This window comes from Arachis ipaensis, chromosome B4 (genome assembly GCF_059453495.1).
Source record: "Arachis ipaensis isolate K30076 ecotype BB chromosome B4, ASM5945349v1, whole genome shotgun sequence".
In the NCBI taxonomy this organism is placed as follows: domain Eukaryota; kingdom Viridiplantae; phylum Streptophyta; class Magnoliopsida; order Fabales; family Fabaceae; genus Arachis; species Arachis ipaensis.
This window is the reverse complement of record NC_142439.1, coordinates 26,918,072-26,936,786: the sequence shown is the minus strand read 5'-3', so window position 1 is coordinate 26,936,786 and position 18,715 is coordinate 26,918,072. Positions and strand designations below refer to the sequence as shown.

General features: G+C 35.7%; 1 non-coding gene across 1 annotated transcript; it reads left to right on the top strand.

The window, feature by feature from the left end:
• Nucleotides 1-257: 257 nt before the first annotated feature.
• On the top strand, nucleotides 258-365 carry LOC148566999 (small nucleolar RNA R71). Its single transcript, XR_015881834.1, has one exon. It is a non-coding gene; the product is annotated as a small nucleolar RNA R71 (small nucleolar RNA).
• The last annotated feature ends 18,350 nt before the right edge of the window (nucleotides 366-18,715 follow it).

The window sequence follows — 18,715 nt, the reverse complement described above, 5'->3', positions numbered from 1 at the left end:
GTCAATATTTTATTCTGAGCCAATATGGCATTCAGAGTATCAATTTCAAGAACTCCCTTCCTCATAGGCGTCCCATTATTCACAGGATTCCTTTCAGAAGTGTACATGAACTGGTTATTTGCAACCATGTCAATGAGTTCTTGAGCTTCTGCAGGCATTTTCTTTAGGTGAATGGATCCACCTGCAGAATGGTCCAGTGACATCTTTGATAACTCAGACAGACCATCATAGAATATATCCAGGATGGTCCATTCTGAAAGCATGTCAGAAGGGCACTTTTTGGTCAGTTCCTTGTATCTCTCCCAAGCTTCATAGAGGGATTCACCTTCTTTCTGTCTGAAGGTTTGAACATCCACTCTAAGCTTGCTAAGCTTTTGAGGAGGAAAGAACTTGGCTAAGAAAGCCGTGACCAGCTTATCCCAAGAGTTCAGGCTATCTTTAGGTTGAGAGTCCAACCATACTCTAGCTCTGTCTCTTACAGCAAACGGGAAAAGCATAAGCCTATAGACCTCGGGATCAACCCCATTGGTCTTAACAGTATCACAGATCTGCAAGAATTCAGTTAAGAACTGAAAAGAATCTTCGGATGAAAGTCCATGAAACTTGCAGTTCTGTTGCATCAGAGAAACTAATTGAGGTTTAAGCTCAAAATTGTTTGCTCCAGTGGCAGAGATTGAGATGCTTCTTCCATGTAAATTGGAATTTGGTGCAGTAAAGTCATCAAGCATCTTCCTTGCATTGTTATTATTTTCGGCCATGTTTTCTTCTTTTTCGAAAATTTCTGTCAGATTTTCTCCAGAGAGTTGTGCTTTGGCTTCCCTTAGCTTCCTCTTCAGAGTCCTTTCATGTTCAGGATCAGCTTCAACAAGAATGTTCTTATCCTTGTTCCTGCTCATATGAAAAAGAAAAAAACAGAAAAGAAAATATGGAATTCTCTATGTCACAGTATAGAGATTCCTGTATGTGAGTATAAGAATAGAGGAATAGAAGAAAAGAAATTCGAACACCAAGAGGAAGAGAGGGTTCGAATTTTGAGATGAAGAGAAGTGTTAGTAAATAAATAAATAATTAGAAGGAGATGAGAGAGAGGGAATTTCGAAAATTAATTAAATTAAAAATAAAATTTAAAGTTAAATTTTGAAAATTAAAATTGAAATTAAATTAAAAATTAAAATAATTAGTTAATAAAAAAAAGAAATTTGAAAAGGGGAGAAGGGATTTTCAAAAATTAGAGAGAGAGAATTAGTTAGGTAGTTTTGAAAAAGATATGATTGAAACAAAAAGATAGGATTGATAAAAAAAATTTGAAAATCAATTTTAAAAAGGTAAGAAGTTAGAAAGGAAGTTAGAAAAGATTTTGAAATTGATTTTGAAAAAGATGTGATTGAAACTTAATTTGAAAAAGATTTGAAAAAGAAATTTAAAAAGATTTGATTTTGAAAATTAAAGTTGATTACTTGACTAATAAGAAACTAAAAAGATATGACTCTAGAGTTTAAAGATTGAACCTTTCTTAGTAGGCAAGTAACAAACTTAATATTTTTTGAATCAATCACATTAATTGTTAGTAAAGATTTGAAATTATGAAACAAAATAAGAAAAAAAATTTTGAAAATCATTTTGGAATTTTCGAAAATTATGAAAGAAAAATGAAAAAGATTTTATTTTTGAAAAAGATTTGAAAAAGATAAGATTTTTAAATTGAAAATTTGATTTGAGTCATAAGAAATAACTAAATTTTAAAAATTTTTGACTAAATCAAATCAAATTTTTGAAAATTATGAGTGAAATAAGAGAAAGATATTTTTTTGATTTTTGAATTTTCAATGAAGAAAGAGAAAAACAACCCAAAGACTCAATGCATGAAAATTTTGGATCAAAACATGTGATGCATGCAAGAACACTATGAATGTCAAGATGAACACCAAGAACACTTTGAATGTCAAGATAAACACCAAGAACTTATTTTTGAAAAATTTTCAAGAAAAGAAAACATGCAAGACACCAAACTTAAAAATTTTTATTCTTTAGACATTAACAAATTGAAAATGCATATGAAAACAAGAAAAGACACAAAACAAGAAAATATGAAGATCAAACAAGAAGACTGGCCAAGAACAACTTGAAGATCATGAAGAATGCAATACATAAAATTTTCGAAAATAATTTTTAGAAAATTAAAAAGATGCAGTTTACACCAAACTTAAAACTTGACTCTAGACTCAAACAAGAAACACAAAATATTTTTGGTTTTATTATTTTATTAAACTTTCTTTTGATTTTTTTTTCGAAATTTAATTGGGAAAAACGAAAAAAGAAGAAATTTTTTTTTTGTATTTTTCGAAAATAAGAAATAAAAAGCTTAAAATTAAAATAAAATTACCTAATCCGAGCAACAAGATGAACCGTCAGTTGTTCAAACTCGAACAATCCCCGGCAACGGCGCCAAAAACTTGGTGTGCAGAAATTGTGACGGTTCCATTCCTTGGTAACGGTGCTGAAAACTTTATACGTACGTTCATAATCTTAATTCTTTGTCACAACTTTGCACAACTGACCAGCAAATGCACTGGGTCGTCCAAGTAATAAACCTTACGTGAGTAAGGGTCGATCCCACGGAGATTGTCGGCTTGAAGCAAGCTATGGTCACCTTGTAAATCTCAGTCAGGCGGATTCAAATGGATATAGAGTTTTAATAATTAAAAGATAAATAAAACATAGATTAGGATAGAGATACTTATGTAATTCATTGGTGAGAATTTCAGATAAGCGTATAGAGATGCTTTTGTTCCTCTGAACCTCAGCTTTCCTGCTGTCTTCATCCAATCATTCCTACTCCTTTCCATGGCAAGCTTTATGTAGGGCATCACCGTTGTCAATGGCTACATCCCATCCTCTCTGTGAAAATGGTCCAATGCGCTGTCACTGCATGGCTAATCATCTGTCGGTTCTCGATCATACTGGAATAGGATTTACTATCCTTTTGCGTCTGTCACTACGCCCAGCACTCACGAGTTTGAAGCTCGTCACAGCCATCCCTTCCCAGATCCTACTCGGAATACCACAGACAAGGTTTAGACTTTCCGGATCTCAAGAATGGCCATCCATGGGTTCTAACTTATACCACGAAGATTCTAATATCTCGGACTCGGTCCTCTGTATTAGATATCTAAGAGATATTCATTCTAGCTTGTTTGCATGTAGAATGGAAGTGTTTGTCAGGCACGCGTTCATAAGTGAGAATGATGATGAGCGTCACATAATCATCACATTCATCATGTTCTTGGGTGCGAATGGTTATCTTAGAATAGGAATAAGCTTGAATTGAATAGAAAAACAGTAGTACTTTGTATTAATTCATGAGGAACAGCAGAGCTCCACACCTTAATCTATGGTGTGTAGAAACTCTACCGTTTAAAAATACATAAGTGATAATGGTCCAGGCATGGCCGAATGGCTAGCCTCCATGAAAGTCTAAGATAGCATAAAAACTAATCAAAGATCCCTTACAAAGATAGTAAAAAGTCCGATTTATACTAAACTAGTTACTAGGATTTACAGAAATGAGTAAATGATGCAGAAATCCACTTCCGGGGCCCACTTGGTGTGTGCTTAGGCTGAGCATTGAGCTTTATACATGTAGAGGTCTTTCTTGGAGTTGAACGCCAGTTTGTAACCTGTTTCTGGCGTTTAACTCCACTTTGCAACCTGTTTCTGGCGTTTGACTCCAGAATGCAGCATGGAACTGGCGTTCAACGCCAGTTTACGTCGTCTAAACTCGGGCAAAGTATGAACTATTATATATTTCTGGAAAGCTCTGGATGTCTACTTTCGAACGCAATTAAGAGCGCGCCATTTGGAGATCTTTAGCTCCAGAAATTTCACTTTGAGTGCAGGAAGGTCAGAATTCAACAGCATCTGCAGTCTTTCTTCAACCTCTGAATCTGATTTTTGCTCAAGTCCGTCAATTTCAGCCAGAAAATACCTGAAATCACAAAAAAACACACAAACTCATAGTAAAGTCCAGAATTGTGATTTTTATTTAAAAACTAATAAAAATATACTAAAAACTAACTAAATCATATTGAAAACTATGTAAAAACAATGCCAAAAAGCGTATAAATTATCCGCTCATCAATTAGATATAAAAAGAAATTCCAATAGGGGGTTCCAGAACAACATTATTCCATTCCAAACTACCAAAATACATTTTATCAGAATCCTTATTTTTCCTTCGCCATGAGCAACTAAACCTCCACTGTTAAGGTTAGGAGCTCTGTCTATTATATGGATTGATTTTATTGTTTTTTTTATTTTAATTCATGTTTTGATTTATAATTCAAGAATTGTTTTCATTCTTTATTCTATGAATTTGGGTGGAACGGAAGTATGACCCTCTTTCTAATTGTGTTCTTGTATAACTTGGAAAAGCTCTTTACTTGAACAATAGCTTGAAAACAATTTCTCCTAAATTTTAATTATTTGGATTTAACAGGATACGTGACATATAATCCTCTTATATTTGGGTAATTAGGATTTCTGTGGCATATAACTAGAATTGAACTTCACCCCCTAATTGGAATTAATTGACCAAGAAATTGGCTGTTGATGAATTTTAGAGGAGACTAGAAAGGTCTAAGGAATTAGGGTCTAGTCACATATAGTTTGCCAAGAATTAAATCTTGCATGATTAAAATAAATTAATAAGAAAAGTTAATCCAGAAAATAGATAACTCTGAAACCTTAACTGCCTTCTCCATACTTTATTCCCAACTTATTTACTTGCTCTTTTAATATTCTTTATATTGTTTAATGTCTTTTGAACACCAAAACACTATTTTCTGCTTGTCTAACTAAGCATATTAATCAACCATTGTTGCTTAGTCTTTCAATCCTCGTGGGATCGACCCTCACTCACCTGAGGTATTACTTGGTACGACCCGGTGCACTTGTCGGTTAGTTTGTGGACCATAAATTCCGCACCAGTTGTTTCCAGTTTTAGGAGTTTATTCTCATTAGTTTCTTATTAGTTTCTGTTTTTACTTTCTTTTGTTACTATGAATTCTCACCTCTTTGGCTATGAGTTTGGTTCAAATTATGTTGTAAGGAATGGAAGCTATAATGAGAACATGCATCAAGGTTGGAACAATCAAAGATGGGAGGAGCCACAAGGATTTGATCAACCCTCTTCTAACTTACTAGGAGCAAGAGCCATTCCAAGGTGCGTACCAAGACGATGGATATGGTGGACCCCCTTGTAGTTACCAACAAGCCTCACCATATGCCTATGAACCCCCTCCTCAACATAGCTTTGAACCACCATACTCACAAGCCCCTTTCCACCATTCACCTCCATATGACCCTAACCCTTATCCATCATACCAACCACCATATGAACCACCACCGCCATATTCACCATCTTCATGCCCTTACCAAGAAGAACCACCTTCCTACTATGAACCCTTTCTCCAAAATGATGAACCCTCCTATCCATCCCAACCTCCACTGGATGGCAACACCCTTAGTGTTATTCACCAAGGGCAAATAAAGCTTCAAACCACACTTGCCTCTACTCTCACTAGTCTCACCTCTACTCTCCAGACTCTTATATCCCGTATGGATGCATCAATCCAAGAGCAACATGATCACAATTATGCTATTGACACGGAACAAGAGAGAAGGGATCGGCTTAGGAACTTAATGGATCGGGTTCACGCACCCATACTTCTTAAGAAGCACGAGGAGACCCAAAATGTGGAAGTAGAGACCCTTGAAGATGAAGGAGTAGTTGAAGAATTGGTGAGGGAAGACATCAATGAGGAGTTTGATTTTGTATTAAAGCAAGTAGAGAAAGCCGAAATTATAAAAGAAGAGGAAGTGGTTGAAGACTTAGGAGATGCGGAACCTCCATGGGAAACTCAAGTCATAGAGCCTCCTTCCAAGACGTTTGAAATTGATGTTGAGGAGGGTGTACAACCTCCAAGACATATCATGGTTGAAGACTTTGAAGGGGATGATCAAGAGATGGATTCAATCATTGGTGAATTCTTATCTACAATTGAATCCTCTCCCACTAAACTTGACATGGAGATTAAAGAAGAAGGGGCACAACCTCCCATGCCCTTGGTAAGCAATGAAGTAGAGATTAAATTGAAAGAAAGCTACCAAGTGGAAGAGGTTGAAATTGAAGAATCTCGCAAAGGGGTGGAAGTTGTCAAGGAAAAGCATAAGGGAGCAGAGCTTGCAAGATCATTAGAAACACCTCTCCCAAAGCCATTACCATCCAATCCAACATTCAAGTGGGTAAGAATCCCTTAAACTTTATTTTCCAACTTGAATATGGGTTACTTGAGACGGATGGTCAACTTAGAGCTCTTTGTGGCTTTAAGAGTAAGAGGGAGATGGGTAGTGGTTGGAGTTGTCAGGCAAGGTTCAATACGGTTGCATGCTCAAAGTTGAAGTGCAAGGACTGGTGTAGACCTCGATTGAATGGGTCTAGGAAGTTGTTTGGATGTCTCAGTGAGAATTCCGATTGCTTACCACCCAAGTGGAAAAATGATGATCAACAAGAAGACAGGTGCAAAAGCAAGGTTTGGGACCCCGGAATTCATTTTAGCAATCAACACTCTTGGGGTCTTGTCACTTGCTTTAACTTGCTTGAAGGCTTTATGCAACTAGTGTGGGATCCCGGAGGATATTGGAATTACAAACATTGGTGGGGATTCAAGGAAGAGTTCAAGCATAAGCCACCATGACAAGGAGCTCACCAAATGTCCAACTTAAGGATTTTAACTAAAAGTGCTAGGTGGGAGACAACCCACCATGGTATAATATTCTATTTTTATTCTTAGTTTTATTTTATTTTATTTTTATCAGTGTTCATTCATAATTTCTGCATCATTACCCGCATTCTGCATAAAAAAGGGAAATCGACGCGCAAGCGTCCATGACATGCACGCGTCCACGACGCGCACGCGTTGTATGTGTATGTGCAGATGACCCGAGAGTTTCGCGAGAGCCAAGTGGGAGGTGTGCTAGGCGCACAGCCAGTCACGCGTACACGTCCCCTGGGTTTTTGCCAATCCACGCGTAAGCATCAGCGACGTGTACGCGTGGAATGAAAAATCGGCGTTATTGGTGAATTGGACAGAAAGTTGTGCGGCCACTGTGCTGGAAGCGTGCGAGTAGTCACGCGTACGCGTGACAGACGCTCGCGCGTCAATATTCTTTTTCGGCCACCCACGCGTACGCGTGAGCGACGCTTACGCGTGGCATGGATAATTCCGTTTTCACGCGCACGCGTTGCGTCCTATTTTTCATTTTCCTCTCCTTTCTTCTCTCCTTTCTTATCCGTTCTTCCTCCTTTCTTACTTTCTTCTTTTTCAATTCTTTAACTTCCATCCTTATTCTCTTTCATTCGCTTTTACATATTGCATTTGCATACTTTCTTTCATTACATTTTAATTTTGTTCTTATTTTTATTTTCTTTTCTACGTTTCTTATTTTCTCCGTTGGTGTTAAATGTTCTTAGTCAACTATTGTATCTTTTCTGGTATTATTTTGGTACTTAGTGACTTGTTTTATATTGTTGGATGATATTATTTATCTGTCAATGCCAATCTTTTATGATACCTGTGTCCCTTTTTGTATTGACATGAATTTATATTGTCTTTCATTACCTACTATCTCTTCCCCATTGTTGCAATTTTTGCACTATTGATATGCCATTTGCTTCTACTGTTTTCTCACTTGCATGTTGTAGCTACCATGTAATTGAGACCTTCATTATTTGGCATTAACCTAACCATATTTTATTTGTTTTCTATCTTTGTTTTTGGGTTACTTTTCTTCCCTTTTCTCTTCTTTCAGGGTGGCCACTAAGAAGGAAAAGGAAGAACTTCTATATGGGGTGACAGACAAGTCCATTTGCACATTCTTTGGAGAAAAGCATCAGTTGTAGCAGCCCGCCCACTTGCACATCTCAGCATGCACCGAGGACGGTGCAATCTTTAAGTGTGGGGAGGTCGATACCGACTTCCGTGGGTTAGTTATTTCTTATTTCAACACCAATGTTTAATTTTTCTTGTTAAATTAGTTGTTGCATTTGCATGTTTGATTGCATGTTTGTTTGATTTTGTGCATGTTCTTCTACCACTACTTGGTTGGAGTAATAAGTTCTTTTTCAAGAACCTTTTTATAGCATTTCACTAATTTAAATTAAAATTTTTTTGTTAAACTTATTTGAAGATTGTAATTTGGAATATGGTTTATAGCTAAGAACACACAAACTGCGAGATTTTGAGCTCAATTGTATGGTTACATTATTTAACCATAATATTTTATTCTTGTATGTTTTCTTCCCTATGATTGTAATCTTTGGTTTGTTCCATTTTATATGTCCATTGTTTAGTGTATTTACATGCATACATATGATTGAGGCCATCATTTGTTATTAGCTCACTTATCCCAAATAGCCTACCATTTCAATTACCTTTGTTTGCCACTTTGAGCCTTTTAATCCCCATATGTTCTATATTTTACCACATCACTAGCCTTAAGCGGAAAAACAATTAATTACCCCAATTGAATCTTTGGTTAGCTTAAGATAGAGATTGTGTATCAATTAAGTGTGGGAAATTGTGGGAAACCTGGGTTAATGGGAATGTGTTGTATTTCCACTTTATTTAAATATTGGGAATGTGGGTGCCTACTCATGTGAAACCAGAAAAAAAAAAACAAAAAAAAGGAAATAAATGAATAGGGGATAAAATCACCCCAATGCTAAAGTCAATAAAAAGATCAATGCATATGTGGTGAAAATTAAAGAAAATTTGATACATGAGTATGTGAAATATACAAAAGTGAATTTTGGGTAGCTAGGCATGATTTTAGAATTATATAGAGTATGTGTGTGTGTTAGGTGAGAATTTAGGTTAGTCAAAGATTCAAAGTATAACTCACTTGGCCATACATATATCCTCACCATTATCTTAGCCCCATTACAACCTTGAAAAGACCTCATGATGTTTGCATTGGTATACTAAATATTTGTTGATTGGTTAGATGAAGAACAAAGTTTTAGAAAGCATGACTAGAGAAGAGTAGAGTGATCAACCCTAGACACTTGAGAGATTAGAGTGCATATACACTACCAGTGAGGGTTCAATGCTTGATTCCATGTTCTCTGCTTTCATGGGCTATCCTCTTACAAGTTTACTTGTCTCTTATTGTGTGATTTGAATTAGTGGAATCTAATTTATGTTTGTCTTGGAGAGTTTATTTACTTTTGACTAAGTAGATAGAAACATCTTAGCATATAGTTGTATTCGTATACATAGGTTGCATTGCATGAGTCTTAATTTTCCCCATTCACTCTTTCTATCTCCTTGAGCTTAGCATGAGGACATGCTAATGTTTAAGTGTGGGGAGATTGATAAACCACTATTTTATGGTTTATTTTGTGCTTAATTGAGTGGATTTTATCTACTAAACTCACACACATTCATATAATTCACATGTTTTATATTTTCCTTCCTAATTTTGTGCTATGATTGAAAACATGCTTCTTTGGCCTTGAATTTGCTAATTTTAATCCTCTCTTATTACCATTCGATGCCGTGATATGTTTGTTAAGTGTTTTCAGGATTTATAGGGCAGGAATGGCTTAGAGGATGGAAAGGAAACATGCAAAAGTGGAAGGAACGCAAGAAAATGAAGTTTTGAGAAGCTGGCAGCGACGCGTACACGTGACTGGCGCAGAAGGCAAGAGACGCATTCGCGTGACTGACGTGTACGCGTGACAAGGATTTTTCTCAAGTGACGCGTACGCATACGCGTGACATACGCCACGTGCAGAAATTGCAAAAAGCGCTGGGGGCGATTTTGGGCTGGTTTTGGACCCAGTTTTCGGCCCAGAAAACACAGATTAGAGGCTGCAGAGTGGGAGAATCATTCATTCATTCACACAACATTCATTCACATAATTTTTTAGATTTTAGATGTAGTTTTTAGAGAGAGAGGCTCTCTCCTCTCCCTAGGTTTAGTTATTTTCAATTTCATATTTCTACTTTAATTCAATTTAGCTTCTCTTCTACTTTTAATTATTCTACTACTTTAGTTTATCTATCTTCCATTGTTAATTTATTTATTCTCCAATTTAGTTTATGAATTCTCATGTTAGATTTGATTTTCTATTTAATGCAATTTGAGGTATTTCATATTTATGATTGCTTTCTTCAATTTATGTTATTGATGCTTTCAATTGGTTGTTTGGATTTTATTATCTCTTATTACTTTTCTATGCTTTTATGTTGTGCCTTCCAAGTGTTTGATAAAATGCTTGGTAGGATTTTAAGTTAGATTTTTATATTCTTGGCTTTGGTTGAGCAATTGGAGACTCTTGAGTTATCAAACTCCCTTGTTGATTGATAATTGAAAGTTGCTAGTTGATTTAGATCCCTCTAAAGCTAGTCTTTCCTTAGGAGTTGACTAGGACTTGAGGAATCAAATTGATTCATCCACTTGACTTTTCTTCATAGTTAGAGGTTAACTAAGTGGGAGCAATGGACAATTGATGTCACAATTGATAAGGATAGCTAGGATAGGACTTCTAATTCTCATACCTTGCTAAGAGCTTTATTAGCTATTAGTTTAATTATTGCAATTTACTTTTCTTGTTCCTTATTCAAAACCCCAAAAAGATACTTTTCCCTAACCAATTATAAGTACACCTCCCTGTAATTCCTTGAGAGACGACCCGAGGTTTAAATACTTTGGTTTAATTTTATTGGGTTTGCTTTAGTGACAAACAAATTTTTTGTATGAAAAGATTCTTTGTTTGTTTAGAAACTATACTAGCAACGAGAATTTATTGTGAATTCTTTACTAGCAAAAATCCGTTCATCAGTTACTTTAGCAACCTGTTCCCTTAAAGTGAATTATATTAATCTCATATAAAAATAATACTTCCATCATATTTATTCAGCTTCTGCCTAATGATTTAGTAGGTTTATAATTAGGGTTTGGTGCTATGCTAACTTCTGAAGCCAAAGATCCCCAGTAATATTGATAATCCACATACATTTATTTAAATGCTAGAGAAAAGGTTCAAAGAATTACCTCTTCTACAAGATCCCTAACAATTCCTCTAACAAGTTCACAGAGATTGTTTTCAGTAAATGATTCATTGATCCAGAAACTGATATACAAGGATTACATTGGTGATTTTACGATCCTCACAACCTCATATTTAGCTCTACTTAAAAGAAAGAAGATTCTAGACCAGCAGTTTAAGAGCTTCAATTTTAAATAGACTCTTTACACTGAAATAATCAATGGACTACAAAAATAGCAATATGTACTACTAAAAAGAAACATGTGCAATCTTATATACCATTCTTTCTGAAAGAGTTGCAAAAGAATACAAGCTAATGCAAAATATAGCAAATGTTATGTAACATACATGAACAGTTTGCATCCGGTGTAGATCTGTAAGATCTTTTTGCCTCGACTGCCATAGAAAGAAAATTAACCATAAAACATATAACATAGTAAGAATACTATCCAAATATAAACTAATCAATGAATTTAGATATGTGAAGAAAACATTTTCCTAGAATACTGATAAGTGTAAAGTAGTGCGTACAGATTGATTGCTGGCCCATTGCTCATAATAATGTGTGTACCTCTCCAATGAATTCTTTGCCATTTCTCATTTTCTTTCAGTTTCATCACACTACATGGAACAAAATTTAGATCATAAGCAGATATTATTTGAAATATAATCGAGGGGAAGAATATGCAAACAATAGTCATTATTTGCCCCTTACCACTCCCTCTTATTTTGCTGCCTCATATCGATTGCAAGCATAAAAAACCCCAGTCCTTTCACCATGATCTGACCATGTACCAAGACATAGCCTAAGATAATATATATCATAAGACTCAGTGAGCACCCACATCAGCTTGAAACATTTGAAAATAAAGACACATAAAAGATGAGAATTAATATAATTCATTATAATCCCCATATAATATAATTTGTCTAAAAAAAAACCACACACCCCCACACAACAACAATGACAACTGACAATTGATAATGGAATATACTAAAAACAGAACATATCAACAAAATTCAAATTTACAAGGTGGAGTACACGTCATGTGCTTGCACCCTTGATTTTTTTCAATTGGTCACTTGCACTTTGGACATGACTTTGAGTTAGCAAGTATCCTGAATGTCAATAAATGAATAGTTAGCTCAAGATCTCAAATGATAAACTGGTAACTTATCCCAAAGCAATCTAGGCAGGAAAACTATATCTAGAGATATCAAAATATAATGTTTCCATACCAGTTCATGTTTTCAGATTCTGCACTATTTTTCAGAATCCACTTTGACACGGTGCCACAATCAACTAATCAGCAAAAAACGAGTATTCTGAAATGCAAAGCCAAAAAAACCTGGAGAAATCCATAGACTACTTACATTCCAGCAAAAAATATATGAACAGAGGCAAGATACATCATAATTTCCATTGCCAACGTCAAAATTGACAGCATATTAATAGCCTGGAGCAGAACACCACTTGGTCTAGACAAAGCAAAGACAAGTAATGGGATTATTTTGGCAGTAGGACAAATGAGAGAGAAACAACAACTAAGTGTATTATTACCAACAAAGTGGCACTTATCAGATGCAATTTTCCCTATCAACCTGTTCCCACCTAAACATTAAGATTAAGATTAAGATTAATTCGTTGACACCCAATCAGAGACAGACACAGCATGGAGATTTTCACAAAACAAAGGCCTATCCAGTACCCACCCTTCTCCATAATTATATATATAACTGAATGGACATCTTGCTAAAGGCCTTTCTTACTGGATCCTCTCCTCTTCCATCCATGTCTTCCACCAGACTTGCACTCCTTTCTCGGTAGAACCCATCTTCCCACATCAGCATCCTGCACCAAAGAAACTTTCTTTACAAAGAAAAATTTCTCTTATTTAAGATGAAATGAATTTTTTTCAGGGGGATCAACAGAGAAAAGATCTTGACAACTTCAGGCTAGAAACAAGAAAGAGAATAAAGACAATTTCTCACTGGTTTAATTTGAGCAAATAAAAGTCAAATTAGAGGGTGTACATTAGTACAATGGAATATAAGTAAAAATTAAACCAGAAGAAATAGATGTTGTATAAACAAACTTATCTACCTTCCAACAATGCCATCACATAATAAACCATAGGCAGGTTCATTCTACTTATTAGCTCTACTCGATGATTTTGTCTGATAAACCACCACATTCTTGAACTAACAATGATAATATTCCAAATTTTAGTGAAAAATCTATCATGGAAAAGAAGGAGCATTAATTTAGTTACCTCCATTACTCTATAATAGTTGCATTATACAGAGGCAGAGTCACCAAAAACTAGTGTTATTTCTGAACCACGAGAATTATAGCCGCTGCACACACATGACACACACAAAAGAAAGACGCAAAAATCACAAAGTATTCAAAAATCTCATAATCGAAGAAATTGAAGATGAAAACCTAAATCAAGAACAATCAAGAGCGGTTAAAGTATTCAAATTAAATTCATTTTAACAGGATGGATACTATTAGAATCTGAGTGTTAACTGCTATTTCTATAGCATCGAATAAGTTGATTGATTTCTTTGTGGCAATTTTATCTTACTTAAATTTCTTACAATCTCATCAATCTCCAATGAAAAAAGGGTTTTGAACTGTATTCTAAAAAATAATGAGTGTAAATTGCTTATACAATGTAAATCTTACTATGAACTAGTGAAGCAAAATGCAAATTGGTAGGATATCACCAACTTGAACGAATTGCTCGAGATCTTTGCCAATGTGAATAAGGTCGAGATTTCGATCGAAGTGGAAAACGTGAATGTGGCTACCAGAGTTGCCAACATCGAAGATGATGGCGTAGAAGCTAGAGGCTCTGTTATGGGGCAAAATCTTGCGGTACATGAAGGTGCAGTCTTCGATGGACTCGTTGGAGGATATGGAAGGCAACACGTAAAGCACAATCGTGACGAGTACCAAAGGAACCGCCACCATCATCAGCACTCTGCGGAGCTGGTAAATCTTGTCAGAGGACGACTCGGGCGGCAACCACAACAGCATTCTTCTGAATCTGAGTTCTGGCAGCTCCACGGAGGAGGACGATGGCGAGGTGACAGTATGGCCATCGAGGAGCTCGGTGGAGGATGGCGACCGGTGGTGGATCTTGCCATTGTAGAAAATGGCGGCAATGAGTAGGGGTGTAATCGGTTCGGTTTGGTTCAGTTTTGACCGAAAACCAACCAAACCGACCTGATCGGTTCTACAATGATAGCAACCATTCGTTTGGCTCCTTTCTGAACAACCAAACCGAACCGAACCGAACCAACAGTGGTTTGGTTCGGTCAGTTTTTTCGGTTTTTTTACACCTAATAATCATAATTTAAATTACCATAAAATGAAGTTTAAAACTGTCAATAAACTAAAATAACAAGAGTATATCACATCCAAATTCAATACAAATTCAACTTAATTAAACATAAAACAAAGACAATTAAAAATGTCTAGCAAAATAACAAAAACAAACACACTTTAAAACATACTAAAAACCGAAATAGTCACTTTAAACTAAATAAAAACCAAACAGCCACCATGCTTAATTTGAATCCACACTAGACTCATCATCATCTTCTCCGATTGGTGCAATTTCTACAAAAAATAAACAAAAAAATCAATATAGATTATAAAAATAAACATAAACATAATATAGATTATAAATTATAAACATAAACCATCAAAGGAACTTCAAATTTCTTTTTGCATACCTAATTCAAGTTTCTTAAACTCCTTAATAAGCTCCTCAAAATCGGTTGTCATTGGAGAAGCTCGAAACAAATTTTGTGTGCAAATCAATGCTTCAACTATCTTTGGAGTTAAAGAACTCCTATAGTTGTTAAGCACTCTTCCACCAGTGCTAAAAGCTTATTCTGAAGCAATAGTCGAGACCGGCATTGCTAAGACATCTCTATCTATTTGGGATAAGATAGGATACTTGCTAGAATCTACCTTCCACCAATTCAATATATCAAAAGTATTTTGGTAAGAATGCCACTCTCCGTTGAAGTACGTACCACAGACTCAACATTTTCACCTCCAACTTCAGGCGTCGGTTCATTGGGTTGTTCATTGTTTGTTGGTTGCATATATATAAACATAACAATGACTTATAAAAAAATACAGCAATTTTATTGAAAAAATCAGCATTCAAACTCATCAACATCACTAAAAGTATTGTTTTCAGCAACAAATTCAACATTAAAACTTGTTCAAAAATATTGTTTTCAATATTTAAAGCTTATATGTGTAGCTTTGAGAGTAATAGTTAAAATTTATAAATTAAAATAGTGTGTGTGTGAAAGAGAGAATTATGTGCAGAGTAGAGAATTATTAATTATAATGCAGTGGTTGAAGCATAAAAGATAAATTTGTGGCTAACTAAAATATCCCAAATCCATAACTTATAGAAAAAAGAACACCAAAAATTAAATTACGAAGATACTTAGACAGAAAAAAGTATCCAAATCCCTCAGGTTCATAGTTATTAGTTAATTACAATTCATTATTCATCTACAATATATTTATCTAACTATCAATCTATCAATTTAGCACACAGAGAGTAAGCAAGTAAACGATAAGAAGAACCAAAGCAGAATTTAGGTTTACAATTCATTTTTAAACAGTTCATAAGCAGAACCAAAGCAGCTCATAAACAAAACCATAATTAATTCATTTTAATGCCAATCAATAGAATTTAAATGACCATAAACAATCAGAGACAGCTACACATATATATTCAAAAAGACACCAAGATTAATTACATAATATTCAAAACTCATCCAACAAGATTAGCAAGTAGCAAGCCAAGACCTTTAAATGTATATTCTGGATTCAAACAGCTACACTTACATGATTATATATATTGAACAATAAAGGACTTATAGAAAACTGATCTTTTGATTGAAATTGGATACTTTTTTCATATTGAAGATTGGTGGGACATCTTAAACCATGATCATGTGTTCTGAGTATAAATAATAATAATAATAATAATCAAACAATTAACTAGTACAAATATCAAGTAAAAATCCCACTAAAGGGCAGCATAATTCGGGTTAAATCAAACAATTAACTAGTACAATTAACTAGTACAAATATCAAACAATTAACTAGTACAATTAAAGGGCAGCATAATTCAGGTTAAATCAAGTACAAATATCACTAAAAATCCCACTAAAGTTATATATAGTGTTGAAAAAACACTGCAGACTAGGATTTTGAGATTACTTAGACATGGATTTCCGATCTTTATACACAAAACAATTATTCAATTCAGCAAATAACAAGTGAATGGAAATGTGGGTCTTAATTAAGCTTATTTTCACCATTCGGAATTAGAGATTTTTTTTAAGGCGATAATATATTTTAACATCCCCAGGTTAGGACGCGAAAATTGTTCAGAAAGGATTCTTCTCCGTGTTTTATTGGTGAGTTTGTTTACAATATATACATTAATTACAGTAAAAAAAAAAAATTATAACCAAGGACAAATTCTAACCTCCGAAGAAGACATTGTTCGGTTGTTTTTTGCAGGAGGGGGCTCGGCGACTAGAGTGTTGCTCGGCGACCAGAGTGCTGCTCGGCGACTGGATTGCTGCTCCGCTTAGGGTTTGTTGACATGACTTATGACTAGACGACGGCTTCAAGCGACGGTAGAGCGCGCGAACTGGATGATGCTTCTGGGCTTCTGGCTACACGACGGCGCTGCTCTTTGCTACGCCTGTGAGTCTGCGACAGAGATGAATGGATGACTTACGATGGCTTCGAGCGACAGTGAAGGCTTCCTTGATGGTGGATGACGCTCTCTGGCTCTCTGGCTTTCTCAAGCTCTCATTCTCTCAGTCATGGCCGCATGGAGGAGGAAGAATGGATAGCTGCTCGAAATTTTGTGAGGAACTGTGACAAGTGCCAGAGAGTTGGAAATCTTTCCAACAACAATGAGATTCCATAGCAGGGAATATTGGAGATTGAGTTATTTAATGTGTGGGGTATTAACTTCATAGGACCTTTTCCGCCCTTATACTCAAACAACTACATTCTAGTGGCAGTTGATTATATGTCCAAGTGGGTGAAAGTAGTGGCTTTATCCACTGATGATCCCAAAGTGGTGCTGAACTTTCTTCAGAGATATACTTTCAGTCGGTTTGGTGTCCCAAGGACACTAATCAGTGATGGAGACAGCCACTTCTGCAACAAATAGCTAGACTCTCTCCTTTAAAAATATGGAGTCTATCACAAGGTAGCTACCCCCTATCATCCTCAAATAAGTGGGTAGGTTGAGGTCTCTAATAGAGAACTTAAGAGAATTCTGAAAAAGACCGTTACTGCTTCAAGGAAGGACTGAGCTAGGAAGCTTGATGATGCTCTCTGGGTATACCGGACAGCCTTCAAGACTCCTATTGGCATGTTCTCATATCAGTTGGTCTATGACAAAGCCTGTTGTAAGACCCCGAATTTTTGGAAATTAGATAATAAAATTATTTATGATTTATTTTATTTATTCAAGAATATATTTTCTGAGATCTTTATACCAATTGGATATTTTCTTATTTATGATTTAAAATTTTAGTAATTTAAAAATAATGAGTATTTTATATGCTTTAATTTGAATAATTAGATTTTTAGATCTATTTTATAATTTAAAGGAAATTAATTTGATTATCTCCAATTATTGAATTAGAGTTTGAGTTAAAAATAAATTGTAAATTGAGAATTAAATGATAATTTTATAGATATTATTATTGGATTCAAAATTAGTTCTCAATTACTCTATTACCCCTTAATTTTATTAAAATTACCAAAATACCCTTATACCTAATTTTTTACTAAAACCCCAATCCCCAAATACCCAACTTTAACCCTAGTTTTCCAAAATGTGCCGCCACCAACATCTCCCTTCTCTTCTCAACTTCAGACACACACACATGAGGGAAAGGGAGCGAGAATCAGACTGAGGGAGAACGGAGAAGATGGGAGGAGGAAGGAGGGAGCGCGCCGCCACCGCGCCATCGTCACGCCCAGCTCTGCACCGCTGCCATCGTCCCGAGAAGCTACCGTGCATGAGGAGCCCCGATCCATTCATGAGCCGCGCTGGCGCTGTTGGGTTTGCTACCGCCATCGTGTCTCTGTGTCGTCAGGAAGACAGGGCTGCGGGAGAAGAACCGCGAAGAGAGAAGGAGATCGCGTCAACTCATCGTGAATTGGCGGTTGGTTGGATTAGAAGAGATTAAATTACTAAGAAATTAGGGTCTAATCACTTAAGGTTTGCCATGAATTGAATCTTTGCATGATTAAAATAAGTGAAAAGAATTGTTAATCCGGAAAGTTCAACACTTCCAAAGCCTTAACTGTTTTCTCATATTAATTTCACAACCCATTCACTATTTGCTTTCTTGCATTCTTTGATTATTGTTTTATGATATTCGAATCCAAACCACTCAATTTAGCTTGTCTGACTAGCCTAATCACTCAACTACTGTTGTTTAATCTGTTAATCCTCGTGGGATGGACACTCACTCACCTGAGTTATTATTTGGTATGACCCGGTGTACTTGCTGGTTTGT